Source organism: Biomphalaria glabrata, chromosome 4 (genome assembly GCF_947242115.1).
Source record: "Biomphalaria glabrata chromosome 4, xgBioGlab47.1, whole genome shotgun sequence".
In the NCBI taxonomy this organism is placed as follows: Eukaryota; Metazoa; Mollusca; class Gastropoda; family Planorbidae; genus Biomphalaria; species Biomphalaria glabrata.
Genome location: NC_074714.1, coordinates 47,306,909 through 47,328,328, shown reverse-complemented (window position 1 = coordinate 47,328,328; position 21,420 = coordinate 47,306,909). Strand labels below are relative to the sequence as shown.

General features: G+C 35.7%; 1 protein-coding gene across 5 annotated transcripts in view; it reads left to right on the top strand.

Annotated features, from left to right (window-relative positions):
* The window catches only part of LOC106055008 (wnt inhibitory factor 1-like), a 165,211-nt gene that overhangs the window by 15,941 nt on the left and 127,850 nt on the right, over positions 1–21,420 (top strand). The window contains exon 1 of one of the 5 annotated variants that reach the window (XM_056026538.1): positions 12,736–12,944. The exons of 1 other annotated variant lie outside the window; for it this stretch is intronic. The gene's annotated coding sequence lies outside the window, so the exon portion shown is untranslated. Of the gene's footprint in view, positions 1–12,735; positions 12,945–19,351; positions 19,627–21,420 lie in introns of those variants that run through there. 3 more of the 5 variants (XM_056026537.1, XM_056026540.1, XM_056026541.1) reach the window with 3 other exon arrangements.

Below are 21,420 nucleotides of genomic sequence, written 5' to 3'. Positions count from 1 at the left end.
CTGCCAAAGGAAGCTGCCAAAGACATAAGTCCATTATAGGCGATTAGTCCAGTTCAAAGGCCGGTCACCAAAATAGTTATAGACATTACAGTAGTGAGTAGTGGGACTATGAAAGCTAATCTACATCAATAAATGCCTATGTAAAGTTTTTGAAAGATTAAGTCTTTTTGCTTAGAATCAACTGTGACAGTATGTAACGTAGGAAGTTTCATCTTGTATGTATATTAAAATATATATCTTTAATATGTGTGTATTAAAATATTTTAATGTTTACATAATGAATAAAATATGTTTATAAGAATTGAAGCTTCTGATTCTATCATGAACATGTTAAAGACATATACTCTATACTATACGTATCATTCTAAAAGTTTAAAGTAAACGAAGATTATTCTAATTGGCAATATTTCGAGACTTTCAGTCAAAGATCTAAACTCTGGCTATAGGATTTATTCAATGCCACGAAGACCCGTGTTGAAAGTGTTTGGTTGGCGAGTGTAACAACTGATGGTGCCCGTCCCTTGACGCTCTACACAGGAACGCTTGTGCTAAGCTTCATGTTATTGACCCAATTATCTCAGTGATTTAACGTATCAGAGCTAGGGGTCTTAACCACAGGCAGTTTTGAGAAGTACTTGAAGATTTAGAAACAAAACATGCCTAAATTCATCTTATTTTATATAATATAGACGTTACTTCAAAAAAGAAGATGATTGCGCCCTACTCGTCATGCATTCAGTCATGCATGTTAACCAATGACTTAAAGTCTGCCAAGTCACTGGTTTTCCTGGCTAGCTCAGGCAACCCCTTCCATGCTCTATTAGCACTAGGGAAGAAGGAGTATTTGTACAAATTTGTCCTAGCATATGGGATGAGGAGTGTGATTTTATCTTTGTGTCTTTCTGAGTATTTTATTAAATTTTGTTTTTGTATTTGAAGATTATGGTTCAGTGTATTATGTAGGCTATAATTGCTACTTTACTTTTGAGTCTTCTGTCCTGAAGGCTTTCTAAATTTAGTGATTTTACTAAAAGTGTTACTCTAGTCAAATGTGAATATTCGTTTGTTATGAATCTCACTGCCCTATAGCACAATAGTATCCGTTGGCCTAGCATGGGCAAGGTATTGAGCAGAATTTGGGACCTTAGGGAAGAAATTGTTATGTTCCTTGAAGGACATTGACTGTGACTGTGCTACTAATATTTCTTAATGAAATGTGGAAGACAGACTTCATGTTTGTCATTGCAGTTATTAGAATTAAATGTTTGTGCTTGAAATGTTTGTACACCATACAAACAAAGCTTTTACTTTTCTCTGGTGTAAACACGTGAAACTATTTCTATTGAACTGGTTGCAAATTACAAAACGTATTTGGATTTCTTAACTGTGGAATTTTAAAGCAAATTTTAAGACGTCAAGAATTTGGAACCTGTTTTCAATACCCTCAGATTACTTTTTAGTGGAGAAGCAGATTCAGCTCCTGAAAAAGAAGTTCAAGTCAGTTTTTCCACGGGAGTTTTATGGGTCTTTGCCAGAAGCCGCATTTCCACACTTAAAAGCTTTGCTACTAAACTTTTACATTATTCTGGGTCACATACATTCTGTGAACAAGTCGATGTCGTTTGATTGGTAACAACTGTAAGAGGGTAATAACGAGAAAGGTAGTTCCACAGTTCCAGAACATTAGGCAACAGTTCAATACTTCCCATTAAGTAGAACTGCACATTTGTGGTGAAGTGTTGTGATGTAAAAGACAACGATAAAATTATTTATTTATTTATTACAATTTTATTTTAAGAAATGTCTAGCTTTTGTTGTAGTTAGTCAATTAGTCAATTGGGTGTGTAAAAAAATTAAATGTAAATGTATAATCCACAGTATGTGACATTATACACGGCATTTTTCTAAGTTTTCTAAGTTATATATATATACACATAATAAAGGTTGCCCACCCTGGTCTAGGTGGATTCCTTAACACATTTTTTCTCTTTCTTCCCATTCTCTGATAAAGTTTAAATTCTGCTCTGTTACTCATAGTCGAAGACAATACATAAATCCCTAAAAATTAACCAAAAAGTAACCAATTAGTTAATCAATTAGTCGTATTGAATTTTTTTTTCTATAGAAAAGGGGAGAAAACATTGCAATATTGAGAGTGGCAGTGATTGTGCGATGATTTTCCCTCTATAACCGTTTAAAAAAAAGTATTTTTATACAACCAAGAGACTGCGTTAATTGAAAATCAACCATCTTATAATTCAATATAGAACAACGTATTCAACTGAAAGTTGAAATTACTATTTTAATAGAAGTAATAGTAACAGGCTTTATATCATCAAAAGAAAATGCAATCTTACAATGGACCTCATTCACCAATCGTGTAAACAAACAACATTTATCCACGTGACACTATTGATAAAACAATGAAAGAAATGTATCACGTGACAGCCTTTATGAATGTAGAATGTGTAGAAGAGATAGAGAACCACGTGGCTAAATGTTGTTTGTTTACGATTGGTGAATGAGGTCCATGGTCAGTATAAATTCTCAAACACGCTTACGTTAGAACAGCCCACCCCAACCTTCTTTAGGCGACTAAGCTTTCGAAATGTATCATAAAATAATAATTAATATAATAATAATAGTTTATATATATATATATATATATACATATATATCACTTCTTATATTGTGATACTAAGTGTGTATACATCTTGACGCTTACGTTAGAACAGCCCACCCCAACCTTCTTTAGGCGACTAAGCTTTCGAAATGTATCATAAAATAATAATTAATATAATAATAATAGTTTATATATATATATATATATATATATATATATATATATATATATATATATATATCACTTCTTATATTGTGATACTAAGTGTGTATACATCTTGACAGCTCATGCGAATGTAAAGTTTGTGCGTTCGTAAATTACAAAAAAGTATATAAGCTTTATTGTGTGAGTGTGTATGTAAAAATGATACTGTGTGTAATATAAATAGTGCGTGTGTATGTAAACTTGATTGTACTTTTGTTCTGTGTATATTTACTTGATAGTGTGTGTGTGTATGTAAACTTGATAATGAGTGTGAACTGTGTTTGTGAACTTGATAGTACGTGTTTGTAAACTTAATAGTGCGTTTCTACTGTTTATGTAAACTTGATTAGGCGTATGGAATCTTGATAGTGCGTAGTATGGAGTCAGTTACATAGAAGATTGAGATACATGTATGAATTTATTCCGTATATTGTTGCACCAGATATGAACAAGAGGCTGTAGTCAAGAATACAGATTAACAGTTTTAAAAATGGTGCATGTGTTTGTGCATAAAATATGTATACGTTTATACTTTTATACATAGTAAAAAAAAAAATAATCTTGTAAAATATCAAAAGTAACCGTTAAAACTATATCAAATACCATGAAGGTAATAGCACCTTTTTTTTTCGAAATCTTAATGTGTCAGACAGACAGACAAAGAATAAGACAGCACAAACACAAAAGCGGCTTTTACGTAACAGGGCAGCTACAAAAAATGAAAAAGACATTAACATTAATAATAAATCATCCAACAAGAAAGATAAGACCTGTGGGGATAAAATAGCGATACCAAAGCATTTTCTTCCTTTTTCTCCTTTCATTTTGATCACAACAGATTGTTCCATGCGTACGTGTTCACATCGATCAGAAACCCAAATTAAAAACGTTTGAATTTAAATGGAGCCTGTTTCCTCGCGCGTATGTGTAAACTCTGCAGAGTAAATGAGATGAGGGTGGGGCGAGGTGGGTCGCAGGGGTGAGAACCCCAGCCAGCTACAGTAGAGTGAGAAGAATTTGAGTTTGTGCCCCCTTTCCCGAAGAGTGTGTGAATTAGTTCCCACATTTGCCTTGGTCTCCAGTCAGCTGAAAAAAATCTAACAGGTAATTGGTTGGGAGGCCTAATCTATGATGAGATCATTCCCAGAAGGCCAGGGACAATTAAGCGTTCGGTTTGCAGATTGCCTCAAGTCGTTGATCGACCAAAATGTATTCTACAATTCTTGGTCTTACTTGTAGTAAACTATAGTACAGATTTCTTTAGTCATGGTAAAATTATTCAGAACCGTATCTACCTTTATAATCCTTTGGTTTGCTTGTGTAAATACATTGTCCTCCGGCATTTGGTGCTACGTGCAGTAGGAAAGCACAGATAGTCGGATATGACACTCGGGCCTTAGTTTCTTCACTATCTTTTCACTATCTCTTCACTATCTCTTCTATAATTATTGCCATTACCAATGCACTCGCCAATCGTCTAGTTCACTGTGTCGTGCACAATTGGTTGCCCTTTACACCTCATTGATGCCTCACTCATTTATTCTCAATTATTGCCTTTAACATCGCAATTAATGCATCTCTTCACCTTAAAGTTAATTAAATATTGATGTCTTTACCAAATATTGATGTCCTTACTAAATATTGATGTCCTTTCTCTTACTAAATATTGATGTCCTTACTAAATATTGATGTCCTTACTAAATATTGATGTCCTTACTAAATATTGACGTCCTTACTAAATATTGATGTCCTTACTAAATATTGACGTCCTTACTAAATATTGATGTCCTTACTAAATATTGATGTCCTTACTAAATATTGACGTCCTTACTAAATATTGATGTCCTTACTAAATATTGATGTCCTTACTAAATATTGACGTCCTTACTAAATATTGATGTCCTTACTAAATATTGACGTCATTACTAAATATTGATGTCCTTACTAAATATTGATGTCCTTTCTCTTACTTAATATTGATGTCCTTTCTCTTACTAAATATTGATGTCCTTACTAAATATTGATGTCCTTACTAAATATTGATGTCCTTTCTCTTACTAAATATTGATGTCCTTTCTCTTACTAAATATTGATGTCCTTACTGAATATTGATGTCCTTTCTCTTACTAAATATTGATGTCCTTACTAAATATTGATGTCCTTACTAAATATTGATGTCCTTATTAAATATTGGTCGTTACTAAATATTGATGTCCTTTCTCTTACTAAATATTGATGTCCTTACTAAATATTGATGTCCTTACCAAATATTGATGTCCTTACTAAATATTAATGTCCTTTTCAGCCTGTTAAATACTGAGGTGTTTACTCACCAATCCAGCGGTGATGTCCTCTCTGTCAATGCATAATTGATGTCCTTACTAAATGTTGATGTCCTAGCCGAACTTTTTGCAATTAATATCCCCTATGTCAATGCATAATTGATGCCCCCTGCTAAATATTGATACCCCTACTAATTCATGTCCTAGCTAAACTGCTCCCCGTTAATGTCCTTTCTATTCAATAAAAATGTTCTGTTTTGTCACAATTGTCCTAAACCCTTTGTTTAAAGAACGCCTCTTCCCCCCCCCCCCAACAAAACATTCAGAGTGTGAGGAATTCCTGGCATCCACATTCTAACATCCGGGGGAGGGGGGAATCCTCTTCCTCCTCGTCAGACGCTTTTCTACTCCCCTCTCTAGCACACCTCTCCGTGTGCGCACCTTGCTTGAGACTACCGGGCCTACCACGATTCCTTCCCCTGCCCCACCCCATTCCTTTTTTTCCTCCCATCAAAAAGGGTTAGGGTTATAGTTTAACCTATGTTTCTTTTTTTTTTTTTTTTAGAGTAAATCACAACTAATCCAAGTCGATAGTTCGCCAGATTCCTTGTTGGATCAGATGTGCCATATTGTAATATATCCCTCTTTTCACCAGTTTCCTCCCTTCCCCCCTCCCTTTCCATTTTCACTTCACGACCGCAGGGGTTCCGTCGCTATCCAAACTTTTTATGCCTGCCCCAGCGATACGAGCGTAGATTTCACGAAGTGAACACAATCTGTTGGGGTTCGGGTCTTTGCCTGGGGATTGGGAACACTCTCCTCCCTCATCATAAACGGGCGTCCGAAGTGGTGTTGAGACATTCGGCAACACTTTACTCCAGGCAGTAAAATCCGCTTAACAGAGGGGAAAAGAGAATCAAAAGTGGGCATAATAGCCGGTAGCCAGATAGAGCTGGCCAGTTTACGACTGACCAGTAGCGCTGGAGACTGTGATATCTTTCATTCCAAAACTCCTGCAAGAATTCTAGAACTCCTAGGTGTGATAGAACCCCTTGGTGTGATAGAACTCCTACGTGTGATAGAACTCCTTGGTGTGATAGAACTGTTACATGGGATAAAACCTCTACGTGTGATAGAACTCCTTGGTGTGATAGAACTATGCACAAAAATTGCGACAAAAATATTGTATACTTAAAATTTTGAGATTGATTATTTAAAGTTCGCCTTACTCTTTGGAGACCCCATCTTAGACGGGCAGATTAAAATAGCGAGGCTAACATTTTCATGTTGTTTTTGTTTGTTTGTTGTTGTTTTTTTTGTACAGAATAATAGGTATTGTTGATTAGCTATGTATTTTAAAACTTAATATTTTTTTGCGATTTTTCAGCTTTGCAGAATCAAAATTTCCAAGCTGCCCGTTTTTTTTTATTCAATTGTTAAGTTATCCATCCATCTCTGGCCTGCTTCAACACATCCCTCCATTAAGATCTGTCCTGGGCCTTTCGTCTCCACGCCCTAACCCCAAGCTGTTGTAGATCTGCAGTTGTTAAGTTAGCTACATCGAAACATCCTTGACATTTTTTCTTTTTTCTTGAAGATTGCTAAAAAAATTTTTTTTCTTCTTTTTTCTTTGTTTGCTGTGTTTTCTTAAAAAAAAAGTTTATTAAAAGTCGTTATATAAACACGTAGACACTAATGATCGTCTTATACGATTTAGTCTTTAGTTAACAGAATTTAGCACACCTTATATTAGTTAACCCAATAGCCAGGACCTTAGTGACTCGAAACTTCCTAGAGTTTAGATTTAATGTAGACTTAAAAGGCTGGGACATAATAGGTCTTTCGTAATCTGACTGCTGAGACGCATCCGTCATAACCCGTTATTTCTTTGCAGTAAAAGCCCCCGAGAGTTGGAGGGTGGGCGAAAAGATAGCGCCCTGGTCGTAACAGACAATATACGACTCCCCGTAATCTTTGTTTCCTTGACATAATTACCATAAATTTTGATTGTCTGTAATTAATTGCCACAAGATATTGTCTACTTCAGCAGCCATAGTGAAAAGTTATTATTGCAGAACACCGGGTATTAGACCTGCACCGAGGTGGACCCACCAGTTTCACCCCCACCAAATTTTTGTCTATTCTATCACATAAATGAATGTGCACACACTTACACTAACGTTAAACAGGTTCTTAAAGATCATTTTGATGTTATATTTTGGTATGGCACGATTAGAAATTAGTTACAAATTAGTTATTTGTTTCATAAATAGGGGAAGTTTTGACTTAAAGACAATAAAGCGACTACTCAAAACTAGACGAGGTTTTGGAAAAGAGTAGCGAAATAAAATTTTTTGAAAAATACTATTAAAAAAACAAAACAAAGTTTATATTAAGTGTAAATGTATCAGTTAGTTTCTATCAGTCATATGATTAAATGTTTAACACATCTAGACTGACAATAATAAATCTGTGCGTTTAGAAATATTTTTACCAATTGTTTTTGTTTAGCTCAAACTCATACTTTTAGCGTTCTCAAAGCGCTATGATCCTATCCAGGGCCGTTCTAAGGCCACTGCAACCTATGCGGCCGCAGTGGGCCCCGCACTTTCATAGGCCCCGCGCGATGCGAATTCTAGGTGTAAAATATTAAATTAAACCATTTTAACTTATCATTAAAGGGTTCCTGGAATTCTCCTAAATTATAAAATATAAGAAAAAGTCATGAAAATCTCATGAAATTAATTAAATCTTCTGAAAACTCATGCAAATCTTAAAACAAAGTTGTCAGTTCGGGGTGACATTCAATATGGAAAACGCCAATCCTATTCGCGATTTAAAAAAAAAAACGGCATTGTCAGCTTCCATTCAATAAAAATGTAATAATACGCAAAATTTTAACCAAAACAAGAAGTTCAAATACTTAATTTACTTCAATAGTCACTGGCCATATAAATCTAGATCTAAATCTATCTCGACTGCTTAGACAAAAAAAAAACAAAAGCGATATTTTGCTAGTCGATTGTAAATCTAAAAGACAGATCTGAATGTTTATCGGCTTTTTGTTGGAAAACTACTATCTATTGTAGATGGCTCGTAAAGTTAATTTGACAGTGATTTTGTACTTAGTAAAGTATCAATAAAATGCAAAGACGAATTTCTTTTCTAATACAAAATCTTAATTTTCACTTATTTTCCTTATCACAACCCAAATTAGGCCCCGCGCAATCCGTTTCGCATAGGGCCCCGCAACCTGTAGGACCGGCCCTGATCCTATCACTTTGTCTGGACCAGTTGGGATAGGGTGGGGAGAAAGAAGGCGGTATCCTGTGAATGTTACCGTGATCACTTTTTTATTTCATTTATTTTTAAAAATATGTTCACTCCTGGCTTAAGCCTCTTAAAGGGGACTAATTCAGCTAATTCAGCCACGTTAGTAGAATGCAAGTAGGTTGACTTTCACAAGACATTCTGTATGGCGATCTAATAGAAGGCAGGAGAGCCGCTGGTCGCCCACTCTTACGTTATACGGATGTATGCAAACGCGACACGAAGCTCTTCCAAATCGACACTGGCAACTTGGAAGAGGTGGCACTGGATAGATCTACATGGAGAGAGAGCATAAAGGAAGGGTCTTGGATTGCAGATGCCATATGATACACTAAAGAAGCAGAAAGAAGGGTGATAATGCAACGGCGCCTGGTGCTCACATATGCCCAACCTGCGATCGCAGCTGTGTATCAAGGATTGGCCTCTATAATAGTCACACAAGAAGTTGCAAAGGGAAAAGATCGTCTCTCGAGACGAAAAATGCCACAGAGATAGATAGATAGATAGATAGATAGATAGATAGATAGATAGATAGATAGATAGATAGATAGATAGATAGATAGATAGATAGATAGATAGATATTCAAAAAAGCTTGGTCAGAACTTTGGATACTGGTACAAATCCATGAAGAGTGGTAGATCTAATGTCATTGCCAAGTCAAAATGTGACATGACTTTGTCAGTAATTAATTTCCCCATGTCATTTACATATTCTCTCTATCCTTCTCTCTCTCTCGTGTCACATCCGGCCTGTGTGGCACAGTGACACTGGCGAAAGTGAGGGCATAGATCACGACCGTAGATGGCAAGAGGAGGGTTGGGGGTTGGGGGGTGCGTGTTGTGGTAGAGGTCAAAGTAGGGGGGGGTACGTGTGCAGAAGGCAGGGAAGGGGAGAGAAGCGGGGGAGCAGCTTCTGGTCCGTTTATCTAATGAGGCATTCTGGGAGGTACCTGTGTTAGTCGAACGTGATACGTCCGGCCCGTACTCTATTGACCTGGCCCGTGGCCTGACAGGGGGGCTTGTCTGCTTTGTAAACTCAATCGGCGGAGAAAGCGAAGCGTACATAGTCTACTTCTTCTACCCGGAGGTCTGGCCAGTGGGCCATCAATCCAAGTCTGTTAACTCCAAAAGCTCAAGACAAATTATTGTTGTTAGTGAAGTGAATGACCCGAGTTCTCTCTCGTTCTCTTCAAAACAAAAGAAAAAATTAAATTATAAATTTGAATGGTTTAATCTTATAAATTGTAAAAATCATCGGTTACTGTGTCGCAAGGTCTGAAAGGGGAACTTTACTTTTATTTTTATTTTTTTTTTTACTAATCTTATAAAGAATTGATAGAATTACCAGTTTTTATCAAAGCACAAAGTGTACAACTATAGTCAATTTGAATTAAAGTTTGTAATGGAATAATTAACAAAACATTAAGTTATCGTAGGCCGTCTCCTAACGGCTAGATTTAATAGTAAAACACGGTGTGATGCAATAATAATACAGATGCTATTTTTAGATACAAGATGCACATGTTTCAAAGGGGGTAAATGACAATTGAAAGGGATGACAAGAGGGAGATAACTCATAGATTTGAACCAGGTTATGAAATTTGATTCCTCAAAGTTTTGTTATTAATTTTTTGTTTATTTTATTCATTGACCTCCTTCAGTCGTAGAACGACTATGGTTTATCTCGAACACTTTTTCTGTGGAGCCCTATTTTGGAGAGACACTCCCGTCCACATATACTGCATGTCAAGGTGGCTTTCGCTTTGGTGGCAGAGGAGCTGGCCATTTTCTGTGTGGCACGCTTTTCTTCAAGAATCGAGGCCCATGTTTTCTCGCTGTCTATAGCTTTCTTGGTCACCGTCTCTCTCCAACTAGTGCGTCTAAGGCTATGTCTTCCCAATGGTCAGTATCAATGTTTACTTATTTTAAATCCCTTTTTATCACATCAACGTAACGGAGGTGGGGGCGACCAATTTTTCATGGGCCAGACGCAAGTTGCCCGTACAGAATGATTTTCGAGATGCAGTCATCCTCCGTGCGGTGAACATGTCCAGTTCCGCAAGGTTTATTTTATACTTTACTGATATCTAATGAATTTAGATGCTTGTGAATAAAATTTGAATTTATTTTGTTAAAGAATATTTCGAGCTTTCATTAAAATTGGTCTGTCCATTTAATGTAACCTCCTTACACTTAGAGGGTAGTTTGTATCAGATGTCTGAAGCATTGGTATCCTATTATCCTTCAAAATTGTATATTGAAATGCCCAGTCGAGTAGTCCTAAATCAATATCTTAGATAACTTACGCAGTGGTTTCCAGATAAGGCAGCTCTCCTTATAGTTTTTGTTCTATTGAAGGGTTTCGGGGCCAGTGTCTTGTTCGGGCCTCTCGACAGAGTATGCAGCTTTCAAGGATATGGTCGGCATTCTCTACACAAGGACACATCACCCTAGTTCCTATTTTTAGCTTCCGGAACATGTGCTGTGCCAATCTGTTCTGTCCGGTTTTGAGTCGAAATATTATATGTTGGTCTTGTCGGGTCAGCTTGTAATAGGCATGAATTTGAATCAAGTTTTAAAAAATAAGAAGAAGAAGAAGAAGAAGAAATAAAGAAGAAAATAAGAAAAATTGAAAAGACTTCATCTTAGAGAGTTTATTCTGGTAACTTCGCTTGGAAGTGCGGACCGCACTTTGTGGCACCACTCCTTACAATGCCTCCGGTTTACTCTGTTCTATTACCTAAAATGAAACAAAAAAAAAAATGACCAAAGTGACTTTGGTCATAGAATGACTATGAAACAGTGGTACATTTAATCCATCAGTCAATATCTGCAGGGCACTATGGTCCACTTTGTTGAGTGTGCTAGCAGGGCCGGACTTAGTGAGGTTAAAGCCCGTACGTTGAAAGACGAGAGCAATGAATTCGGAATTTTTTAAAAAAATATCCACTTTTTAAAAAATGTAACCTTATGTTAAAAGGGTGGTTGAAGGGGTGTTGACTGGGTGTTTGATCACTCTGCGGCGCCACCTTTGTTTGAGAGGAAATGAAAAGTTGGCGTGCACTTACTATTTTGATTCATAGTGGAATAGAGGACGACCAATGAGGTGAATTATTTTATAGTTACTATTTGTGTCGACACTGACCGAGATCCAACATTGGTTTTACAATCCTTTTTTTTTTTTTATGTATTCAGTATTAAGTTTCAATTCTGTTGTCATATTGCAGTCTTTCCAAAACTGTTTTTCCTTAACGGAACACTTCGCACATTCTTAGAAGATAGCGGAACACTTTAATTATTTTTAGAGAGATTAATTTCAGTAGTTCCTGGTAACTTCAGTTATATTAACTACTACTCAAAAAAAAAATTTTACTTTTTTTTTAAAGAGAAAAAAAACTATTTAGTATGCATATAAGTTGGACGTAATTTAAAACAACAATTAATAAGTCGTTTTTCATATTATCTCGTGCAGCGCAGCTCTATGATAATGGAACACTGAACTAAAGGAATTTTTTTTTCTTAAATGTTTTTCCTCGAGGAATAAGAGATTGTCCCTTTACAAAACAATTAGAGCAATTAAATATTCGTTATAAGACATCAGTTAGGCCAGGTTCACATCTAACTTCACATTCACTTTCACCTATCCTTTGGTCTGTGGACCGCTCGGGCACCACACAAGATCCGTCAACCTTCTATCTCCATTCTTCTCTGCCATTTGTCTTCGATCGAATTGTATTCTGATGTTCTTTCTGAAAATATTGAAACCTGCCTTTTTACCTGCATGAGTGGACCACTTCGGGGGCCGATTTTGAGTTTGTGTCTCCACACAAACTGTCTTTGTAACCTCGTTTTTTTTTTTATTGATTCGTGACTTGTTATGTACAGTAAATAATAATAATAATAAAGAATTCTGACATTTCTAGAAACGTATCGTTTTTATTTTATGTCGACAAATTAAATGTGTGTTCATGCACTTACAGAACGCGAGGCAGCTACGTTTCATTTGAAAGCCATTCCTTATCTGAATCTCATTTTACCGTCACAAGATCATTTCACCTCTCGTGACGTGGTCTCCCGCACTGCAAAGCTTTCACTGCACGGAAAGACGATATCCGATGACCAGTGTCCCCCGGCTTCACGCGTCTGGCCCACCAAAGTGGTGGTATGTAGCTCGTTTCTTACCGGCGTCCGTCCATGCCTGACCTCTCAGCGGTGGCCCTCCCCCTCACCTCTTTGTGTGGGTCAACAAAACGGTAAAACTCCACGGCGAGCCAAGGATTGTACCACACACAAGGGAGTGAACTCTCCACCAATTTGAAGCCCCCAGACTGGCTCGAATGTTGAAAAGAAAAATTACAGGAAACAATAAAATTTTGGAATCAAATGAAACAGCTATACCGCCAAATGAAATCTGAAGTTATATAGATTTTTGTGTTAGATATAAATAGATAGATTTAGTTTTCTATGAGGAATGTATTCAGTACTTTGGATAGTTAAAAGTTGAAGTAAGTTTTGTTTACTTTCTAACCTTCTTGTAACTTACTATTGGGGAATCCGGATTGTAAATCTATATACTATTTGGAGATTTAGATGGTAAATCTATATACTAATGGGAGATTTAGATGGTAAATCTATATACTATTGGGAAATTCAGATGGTAAATCTATATACTATTGGGAGATTTAGATGGTAAATCTATATACTATTGGGAGATCTGGATGGTAAATCTATATACTATTGGGAGATTTAGATGGTAAATCTATATACTATTGGGAAATTCAGATGGTAAATCTATATACTATTGGGAGATTTAGATGGTAAATCTATATACTATTGGGAGATCTGGATGGTAAATCTATATACTATTTGGAGATTTAGATGGTAAATCTATATACTATTGGGAGATCTGGATGGTAAATCTATATACTATTGGGAGATCTGGACGGTAAATCTATATACTATTGGGAGATTTAGATGGTAAATCTATATACTATTGGGAGATCTGGACGGTAAATCTATATACTAGTGGGAGATTTAGATGGTAAATCTATATACTATTGGGAGATCTGGACGGTAAATCTATATACTATTGGGAGATTTAGATGGTAAATCTATATACTATTGGGAGATCTGGACGGTAAATCTATATACTATTGGGAGATTTAGATGGTAAATCTATATACTATTGGGAGATCTGGACGGTAAATCTATATACTATTGGGAGATCTGGATGGTAAATCTATATACTATTGGGATATATATTGAGATGGTAAATCTATATACCATACAAAAACAGATGAAAACAAAACTATAAACAACTATATTTTGATTATTATTAAAATTATGGAAGGTCATTTATGTCAGTTTTAAGATTTAGCTCTGCGATCGTATTAGCAGTACGATTATTGTTATGATTGCTCGTCTATAGCCTACTACTAGGAATAAATAAAAATAGATCTAGATCTATGATACATGTGTAGATTTAGTTAAAAGGCTAATTGATACATTCAAATGTAACTGTATCGACATTTGCGTTCAACAGGTTTACTTCAGGCAATAGTAATCAGAGCAATGATATATATTTGTGTCTTTGTACATTTCAAGTTTGAGAAATGACATAAATTGACATTTTGTTTACATCACATTCCGGATCTCTTTTAGGAAATGGCTTTCGAAACCACTGACCCCAACACCTCTCTGGTCAGCTATGTATGCCCTTGTAGTTTATTTATATAGAGAGTGTATAAGATGTTTTAAATTATCTTTTGTTAGTTTCTATATCTATTTAGCATTACCATAGGCAGTTGATCGTTGTTGTGGCCACATGACACCCTCGTTAACAACCGGACATTGATGCGTTTTAAATCCTCCGTTACAATATGAACCGCATGGTATGAAAGAGTACTTTTAATTTTAATTTACTTTAGATACACAGGTGCCTATAGCCGCAAATGCCTAAAAGCACAGCCGTGTTAGCACTATGGTCGTGACCAGCTTCCTAATGTACTCTGGGCTTAACATAGATTACCTAACGATACCCCCCCCCCGTATTTTTTCTCTCTCTTGAAAAACTTCTACAGGATTTATGCAATGCTAACGTGGCGTCTACCAACAATGTATATGATTAAAACAGATCTCCGCCATACAAAGCGAAAACAAATTGCAGCCTCTATTTGTTTAGAGCAAAACAAAGAGAATGTTCTAAATAGACTGTGTGAATGGGTGTATGTTGTGTGTTTAAAGTGTGTGTGTTTTGAGTATGTGTTTGTGTGTGTGTGTGCGTGTAGAAACGTGTGTATTTATTCTTTTGCTGTAAAATGTACCGTTCAAAAATGAATCAAAGATCTAGTTTTTTTTAAACTGTTGAATTCACCTGGAAACCTATGGAGAAGTTCGATTTTGATTTTTCTCTGCTTCTTGTTGTTGTTATTTTTTGTTGCTACAGCTGTTGTTGACACACTATTGTTGTTGTTGTTTTTTTCTGTTTACAAAACTTAGATCAACTCACTCTGTCTTCTGTTACAGTTTTGGCACACGTTATCTCTCCCACACCTATTCTAGGATCAAGTTGAAACTTTACATAATTATTTTTTTTTGGACTTAAAAATACATGAATTAAAAAAAAAATAATTAGCTCATTAATTAATGGCAATTAACTATTTTGTTTGGTATCAAAATGACCAAAAAATGCTACTTATTAAGAGATGCAGCTATATATATGAAAGTATTCCCTTTTACGTAGTTTGTTCAGGTTTTCTTTTCCTACTTCCAATTCTCGTATCGGTTGAAATTTTTGCACAATTATTCATAGTCGATGATTCAATTATATAAAAATTAACTTTGTTTTTACAGAAAAAGGGAGGTTATTCCTGCAGTATTGATATATATGGCAATAATTTTGCGGTTGTTCCCCTTAGCGCAGATTTGTTTTCAAAAACATTTTTTTTCACTTTGCTTATTTATTTTTTTTTTTTAATTAATTAAGTCCCGTCTTTAAAGCTGGTTAGGGTGGGGGGGGGGGGGGCGTGAGGCGTCGACATTAAGACCAGCACAATACTCTTTTTGACTCTCGGCGCGTGTGACCGATTGATGGTGGTGGTGTGGAAGAGGGAAAGACAGGGCCGACTGAGTGAGTGTAAACGCTGATACCAGAACGCTTCTCTCCCTCTATTTCATAGTTAAAACAATTGCTTGATCTAAGAAAAAAATAATAGCAACGTCCTCTACAATGTTATTTCACAATTCCCCACAACGTTACTTACGGCCTTCAACTTCAGAGCGTGCTAGACATCAAAACGAGGCTTCAAACTCTTTGTAAACAAAATCAAGGACTTTGGTACTCTCACTCAAAGTGAACGAATTTTCAGATTTGTTTTAAAAAAAATGTTCCTTTGCAATGAAGCATTTGCAGTCACACACACACCGCTCCCATAAATGTGAATACACATCTCTCCCTTTTACGTTCACTGTTTCAATATATTTGTTATTTCACATATAAAGTGTGTTACTTCGTCCTTTCACTCAGGGGCGTAGCTAGGAATTTTTCATCATTTGGGTCCCCGGGGGGCTTGACCTCTTAGGGGGCCCCTGCATTTTGCGTAATATTTAATATTTAATGTAAAAAACACTCATTTGGGGGCCCCCTCCAGTGGGGGTCCGGGAGGATTTTTTATTTCTCCCCCCTAATTCCCCACCCTAGCTACGCCACTGCATTCACTAATATAATTCTATTTGTACCCAGAAATAATCTTGAAATTTAAATGCTCATAATCCGCTATTGACTAAGCAAGTGCTATTCATTCTTTTACTCAATCCGTTCAGTCAATAAAATAAAATGTCTCATCAGTTTGGACCATGATGTATTGGTCAACAATTCTAATTAAAGGGACGTTACTCGTATTAACCTTTGAGCCGACGATTTTGAGAGTAGAACAGAAGAAGCTGTTAATATAATATAATATAATATAATATAATATAATATAATATAATATAATATAATACAATATAATACAATATAATATAATATAATATAATATAATATAATATAATATAATATAATATAATATAATATAATATAATATAATATAATATTCAAACAATAGTCAGTACTCTTGTATTTGTATCTACTACTATCTACCCCCACAATCATTTATGAAGTAAAACGCAACCGAAAATAGACTACATATTAAGTATTTAAACCTAGACATATGGACACACACTTTTCTATAACGGCTGACACTATAAGTCCCACCCCCCACCCCTTTTTTTTTTTCAGACACTCTTGACGTGAATCCTGATAGCTCATAAGAACTGAAATACACTTGCCTTGTTTTTCTTATAGAAGAGTCTGATAAGGACACACACACACACACACAAACACACACGCAGACACACATACACACACACCTTAGTCCTTACCCCATGCATACGTACTGAAAAAAAGTATTAACCAATAATGATAAATTTGTCACACACACAAAATTTCTTTGGAATCGACCCCCCCCCCTTTTTTTTTTCTTTTACTTATTATTTTTTCCCCAGTGTATGTCAGGTGGAAAAAAAAAACCTAGATTTCTTCTAACCTTATGGATTAAGAGTAGATCTTTTGTAACTATGGACGCTGTTCCCATGACACTAAGTCTAGGGTAAACAAACGTGTTTTACGGTTTTAAATTTGAACATCTCTACCCGTTTTTTTCTTTAAGTATTTTTTTTTTACTAAGTTATCTCTCCTTTCTTTCTATTTTAAAAGTAGAAATTCTCATTCTTTGGCTTGTGAAGCTTAGATAAGAAAATAATTGCCCATATTGTCATCAACATCATTCAACATGACAGGTTGGCTACTTTAGGTTTAGACAATGTCTTGTCATTCTTAATGATAACATCTATGTCTGTTCAACCATTTGGTCCAGATTGAAGCTGTTGGTCCTCTTTCCCAAACTACCTTAGAGTGCTAAGGGGGCGCGGTGGCGAAGTGGTTAAACGCTTGGCTTCCAAACTTGGGGACCTGGGTTCGAATCTCGTTGAAGACTGGGATTTTGAATTTCGATTTTTCAGGGCACCCCTGAGTCTATCCAACCCTGACTTTAGTTGGGAAAGGAAAGGCGGTCGGTCGTTTTTCTGGCCAAATGACACCTTCTCGTTAACCGTTGGCCAAAGATCGCAAGGTCTGGGAGGGTCTAGATCGATTTGGCCATGCTCTATTTGATCTAGATCGATTTGGTCATGTTCTATTTGGTCTAGATCGATTTGGTCATGTTCTATTTGATCTAGATCGATTCGGTCATGTTCTATTAGGTCTACCTCGAATTGGTCTAGATCGATTCGGTCATGTTCTATTTAGTCTAGATCGATTTGGTCATGTTCTATTTGATCTAGATCAATTCGGTCATGATATATTTATCCTTATGACACCTAACTCTGTTGGATTTGCGTCTGTTGACACTTACAACGAATTTTCGAAAAAAAACAACTTCTGTCCGTCCCGGTCAGTTAAGGTTTTAATCCCGCTGCATCTGGACATTCTCAGACATGCACAGCCAGCTGGACCGTGGCATAACTAACATTGCACCAGAACTTTCAGGTGCAGAGAAATCAAGATGTACTTAGTTTCTTGTACACAGCAAGCGAGAATGCTCTTGTCTTCAACTGCGAAATTTACAAATTTCATAGAAAATGCAAATGTGGGCCGGAAGAGACGATTATGTTGATTAATAAAATAAACCAAACGGCTTAAATATGACTATAAATAATATTTCTTCGAGTGACATTGTTATGATATCAACAAGTTCGGTTTGCGTCATTGATTAATACGTATAGTCATGTCTCGTTTTAAAGGGGCTTCACCTATGAGCTCATGGGACCAATACTATATACAGTCAGATTGAGTTCTTTTAATATGTTCCAGACGCTCCTTCAGAAATAAAGTTTTGTACGTCCTAACTCAAACCAGGGCGGCAGGGGATGGCGGTGGGCAGGGTTTGACCTTGGGACCATCGAGAGAACAGTCCTAAGCGCATACCACACTTAGGTGACAACTCCTGTAAAAAAAAATCCATGACTTCGTGTCGTTATCAAAGTAATCCATGGGAGGAATGAAGACAAGATATCTTATCCTTAAGATGTATCAGAATTCAGGGATTAAAGTTGTACTTAAACCTAAGGAATAAGAAGAAATCCCCCTGTAGTTGCGCGGTCTTGGGCCTGTTATAGGTGGGCTAGGAGCCCTAACAATTGCGAAACGGATTGCGCGGGGGGTTTCAAATTTGGAATCTCCCCCCCCCCCACACCCTAGCTACACAACTGGTTAAGTACGTTTTGGAACCTACAAATAAGTTTGGGTTTAAGAGCTCCAAGTCTAGGCCTATCAGGTGAGAGAAATCCGACACAGCGGTTAAGGAAATAATGAGGATCCACGACGCTGCGATTCCCTTATGGACTTTTCCCAAGGAATAATTAACAGATACAATTGTTCAGATACAGTTGCTCAACAAATTCCTGCTCTACAATATACTTTATATATTGCTATTACCTTCTCTTCAATCACCCCATCCCCCTCCCATCGTCTACTGACATTTAACTAATAGAGCTGTTTAGAAAGAGAAAAGTTTGCCAGACTCGAGCTGAAATCTGTTACAAGCAGGACCATAGCGCTGGCGGTCGGACCACCAGGGTTACCACCCACTACATATACCTGCGTGTGTACATCAGGGCGGATGGAAGTAAACCCCCACTCCTCCACCGGCAACCCTTCCCTTTCAGAAATCTTTTTTTTTTTTTTTTTAAACTCCAGGTGGGACTTGGGAGTGGGGAGATAAGTGGTGAGTCTTGACGTGAACTGAAGGAGGCGTCTCGCCGATGAGGGGGGGCGATCAAGGTTGAAAGACACGGGAAAATGGGCTGTACCCGTGCAGCGCTCGCGATGTTTCGTCCGGGCGAAACTCGCGCTATAGTAGACCGAATGGAAGAAGGGGAAATCACTCTCTTCATTTTTTCCCCCTCGTCTGCTCGTAGTATTTTATTATTATTATTATTATTTTTGACTGCTTCTTTGGTCTGGCACTATTGATGAGTCTGGATATTCCATTCGTTGTTTTTTTTTTTAAATATTTAATTTCGTGGATTAAAAGACGACCACTGGAAGTATACCACGCGATTACTGCCCTTATAGAAAGTGTCCTACATAAGGTATATAGTACTAATATCTTGTGTTGTAATGGAGTTTGAATATAATTGGATTTTTGTTTTTATTCAATGCACAAAAATATATTTTAAAAAATATTTAAAAAAAATTGGGTTCGTACGAGTTTAAAAAACAACAACACTGTCTTGTCATAACAAGATATAAATTGAAAATGTAACATAAAACTCAAGGAATTTAGTTTTTTAAAATGTATTTATAGTTCGAAAGGAATTGATTTTTATTTTCAAAACTAAAAGAAAATATAGAAGACGAATGTACCCAGTTGCTGAAATAGTTTTACAAATATATGATATGTATAAATGTATTGATATAGTTGTTCAATATTCCTGTAAATCTATACATTTATAAAGAATGATACAATCAAAGATATCTAGTATTAATAATTTAATAATACTATTATAGACAGGAACTTATATTCCTGCTCTGGCACTACGAGGATTGAGATTTCCTAGAAACAAAAATTATTGTAGTTTAACATTGTCTATTATTATTATTATTATTATTTATAGAGCAGATAGATGGTTGAACATTGCTTTTTATTTGCCATCTGTTGAAATTACATCGACAGTATAATTATAAATCCTAATTATAATACAGAGATACAATCATAATAATTTTACTGCTATCATTAACGCTTATAATGATTATTATAAATTGTTCTAAACAAACACAAGCTCTTATAGACACTTAGAAGATCAACAACAAATCATACACATACTAAACCTTGCATCCTGATTAAATAGCGTTATAAGCGTCCTGATTAAGCAATGATTTAAAATATTATCTTTAAGTATGTATATAAATATCCTGATTAAGTGCTAATGTAAACATCATGATTAAGTTATGATATACAATTTTTAAGTATTATATAAACATACTGATTAAGTAGGCATATAAATATCCTGATTAAGTGCTAATGTAAACATCATGATTAAGTTATGATATACAATTTTTAAGTATTATATAAACATACTGATTAAGTAGGCATATAAATATCCTGATTAAGTGCTAATGTAATCATCATGATTAAGCTATGATATACAATTTTTAAGTATTATATAAACACACTGATTAAGTGTTAATGTAATCATCATGATTAAGTAATGATTTAAAATATGTTTAAGTATGTATATAGACATACTAATTAATTAGGTATATAAATATCCTGTTTGCGTGGCCACGTATAGTACTGCACTCCTCATTGATCTTCGGATTCAAACCCAAGCCTTATAAGTTATTGAAGCGCATGAATATGAAACAAATAGTGAAGAGTGCTAACATAGAATAATGTAGGTCATTTGTGTTGCAAAGTGCTGTGTTTTATAATTTTGTGGTGTGTTGTTTTTGTATGGTGATGTTTTCTGATATTTCCTATTGTCGTGTGTTGTGTTGTGTTGTATTCTGTCGTATTGATTTGAGATTTGATCTATCGATCTATTTAATATATCAAGTAATACACTTTAGACTGATACAAAATTAAAGAATTTTCTTGATAAATTTATAAAGTTATTGTAAATAATAGCTACACATTCAATGATTTATAAAAACAAAATGTGTAACTAGCGGAGACAATGAAAATAACTACACCCGTTTTTATAAAAGCATTTAGTATTTTAAATAAAACCTCTAATGAAATGTTTTAAAATAATTAATTAAACTATTTCATCTTCGTTTTGATGTACAATTGTGTTAATTCTACTAAATTATATATATATATATATATATGTATATGAATCCTGATTAAGTGCTAATGTAATCATCATGATTAAGTAATGATT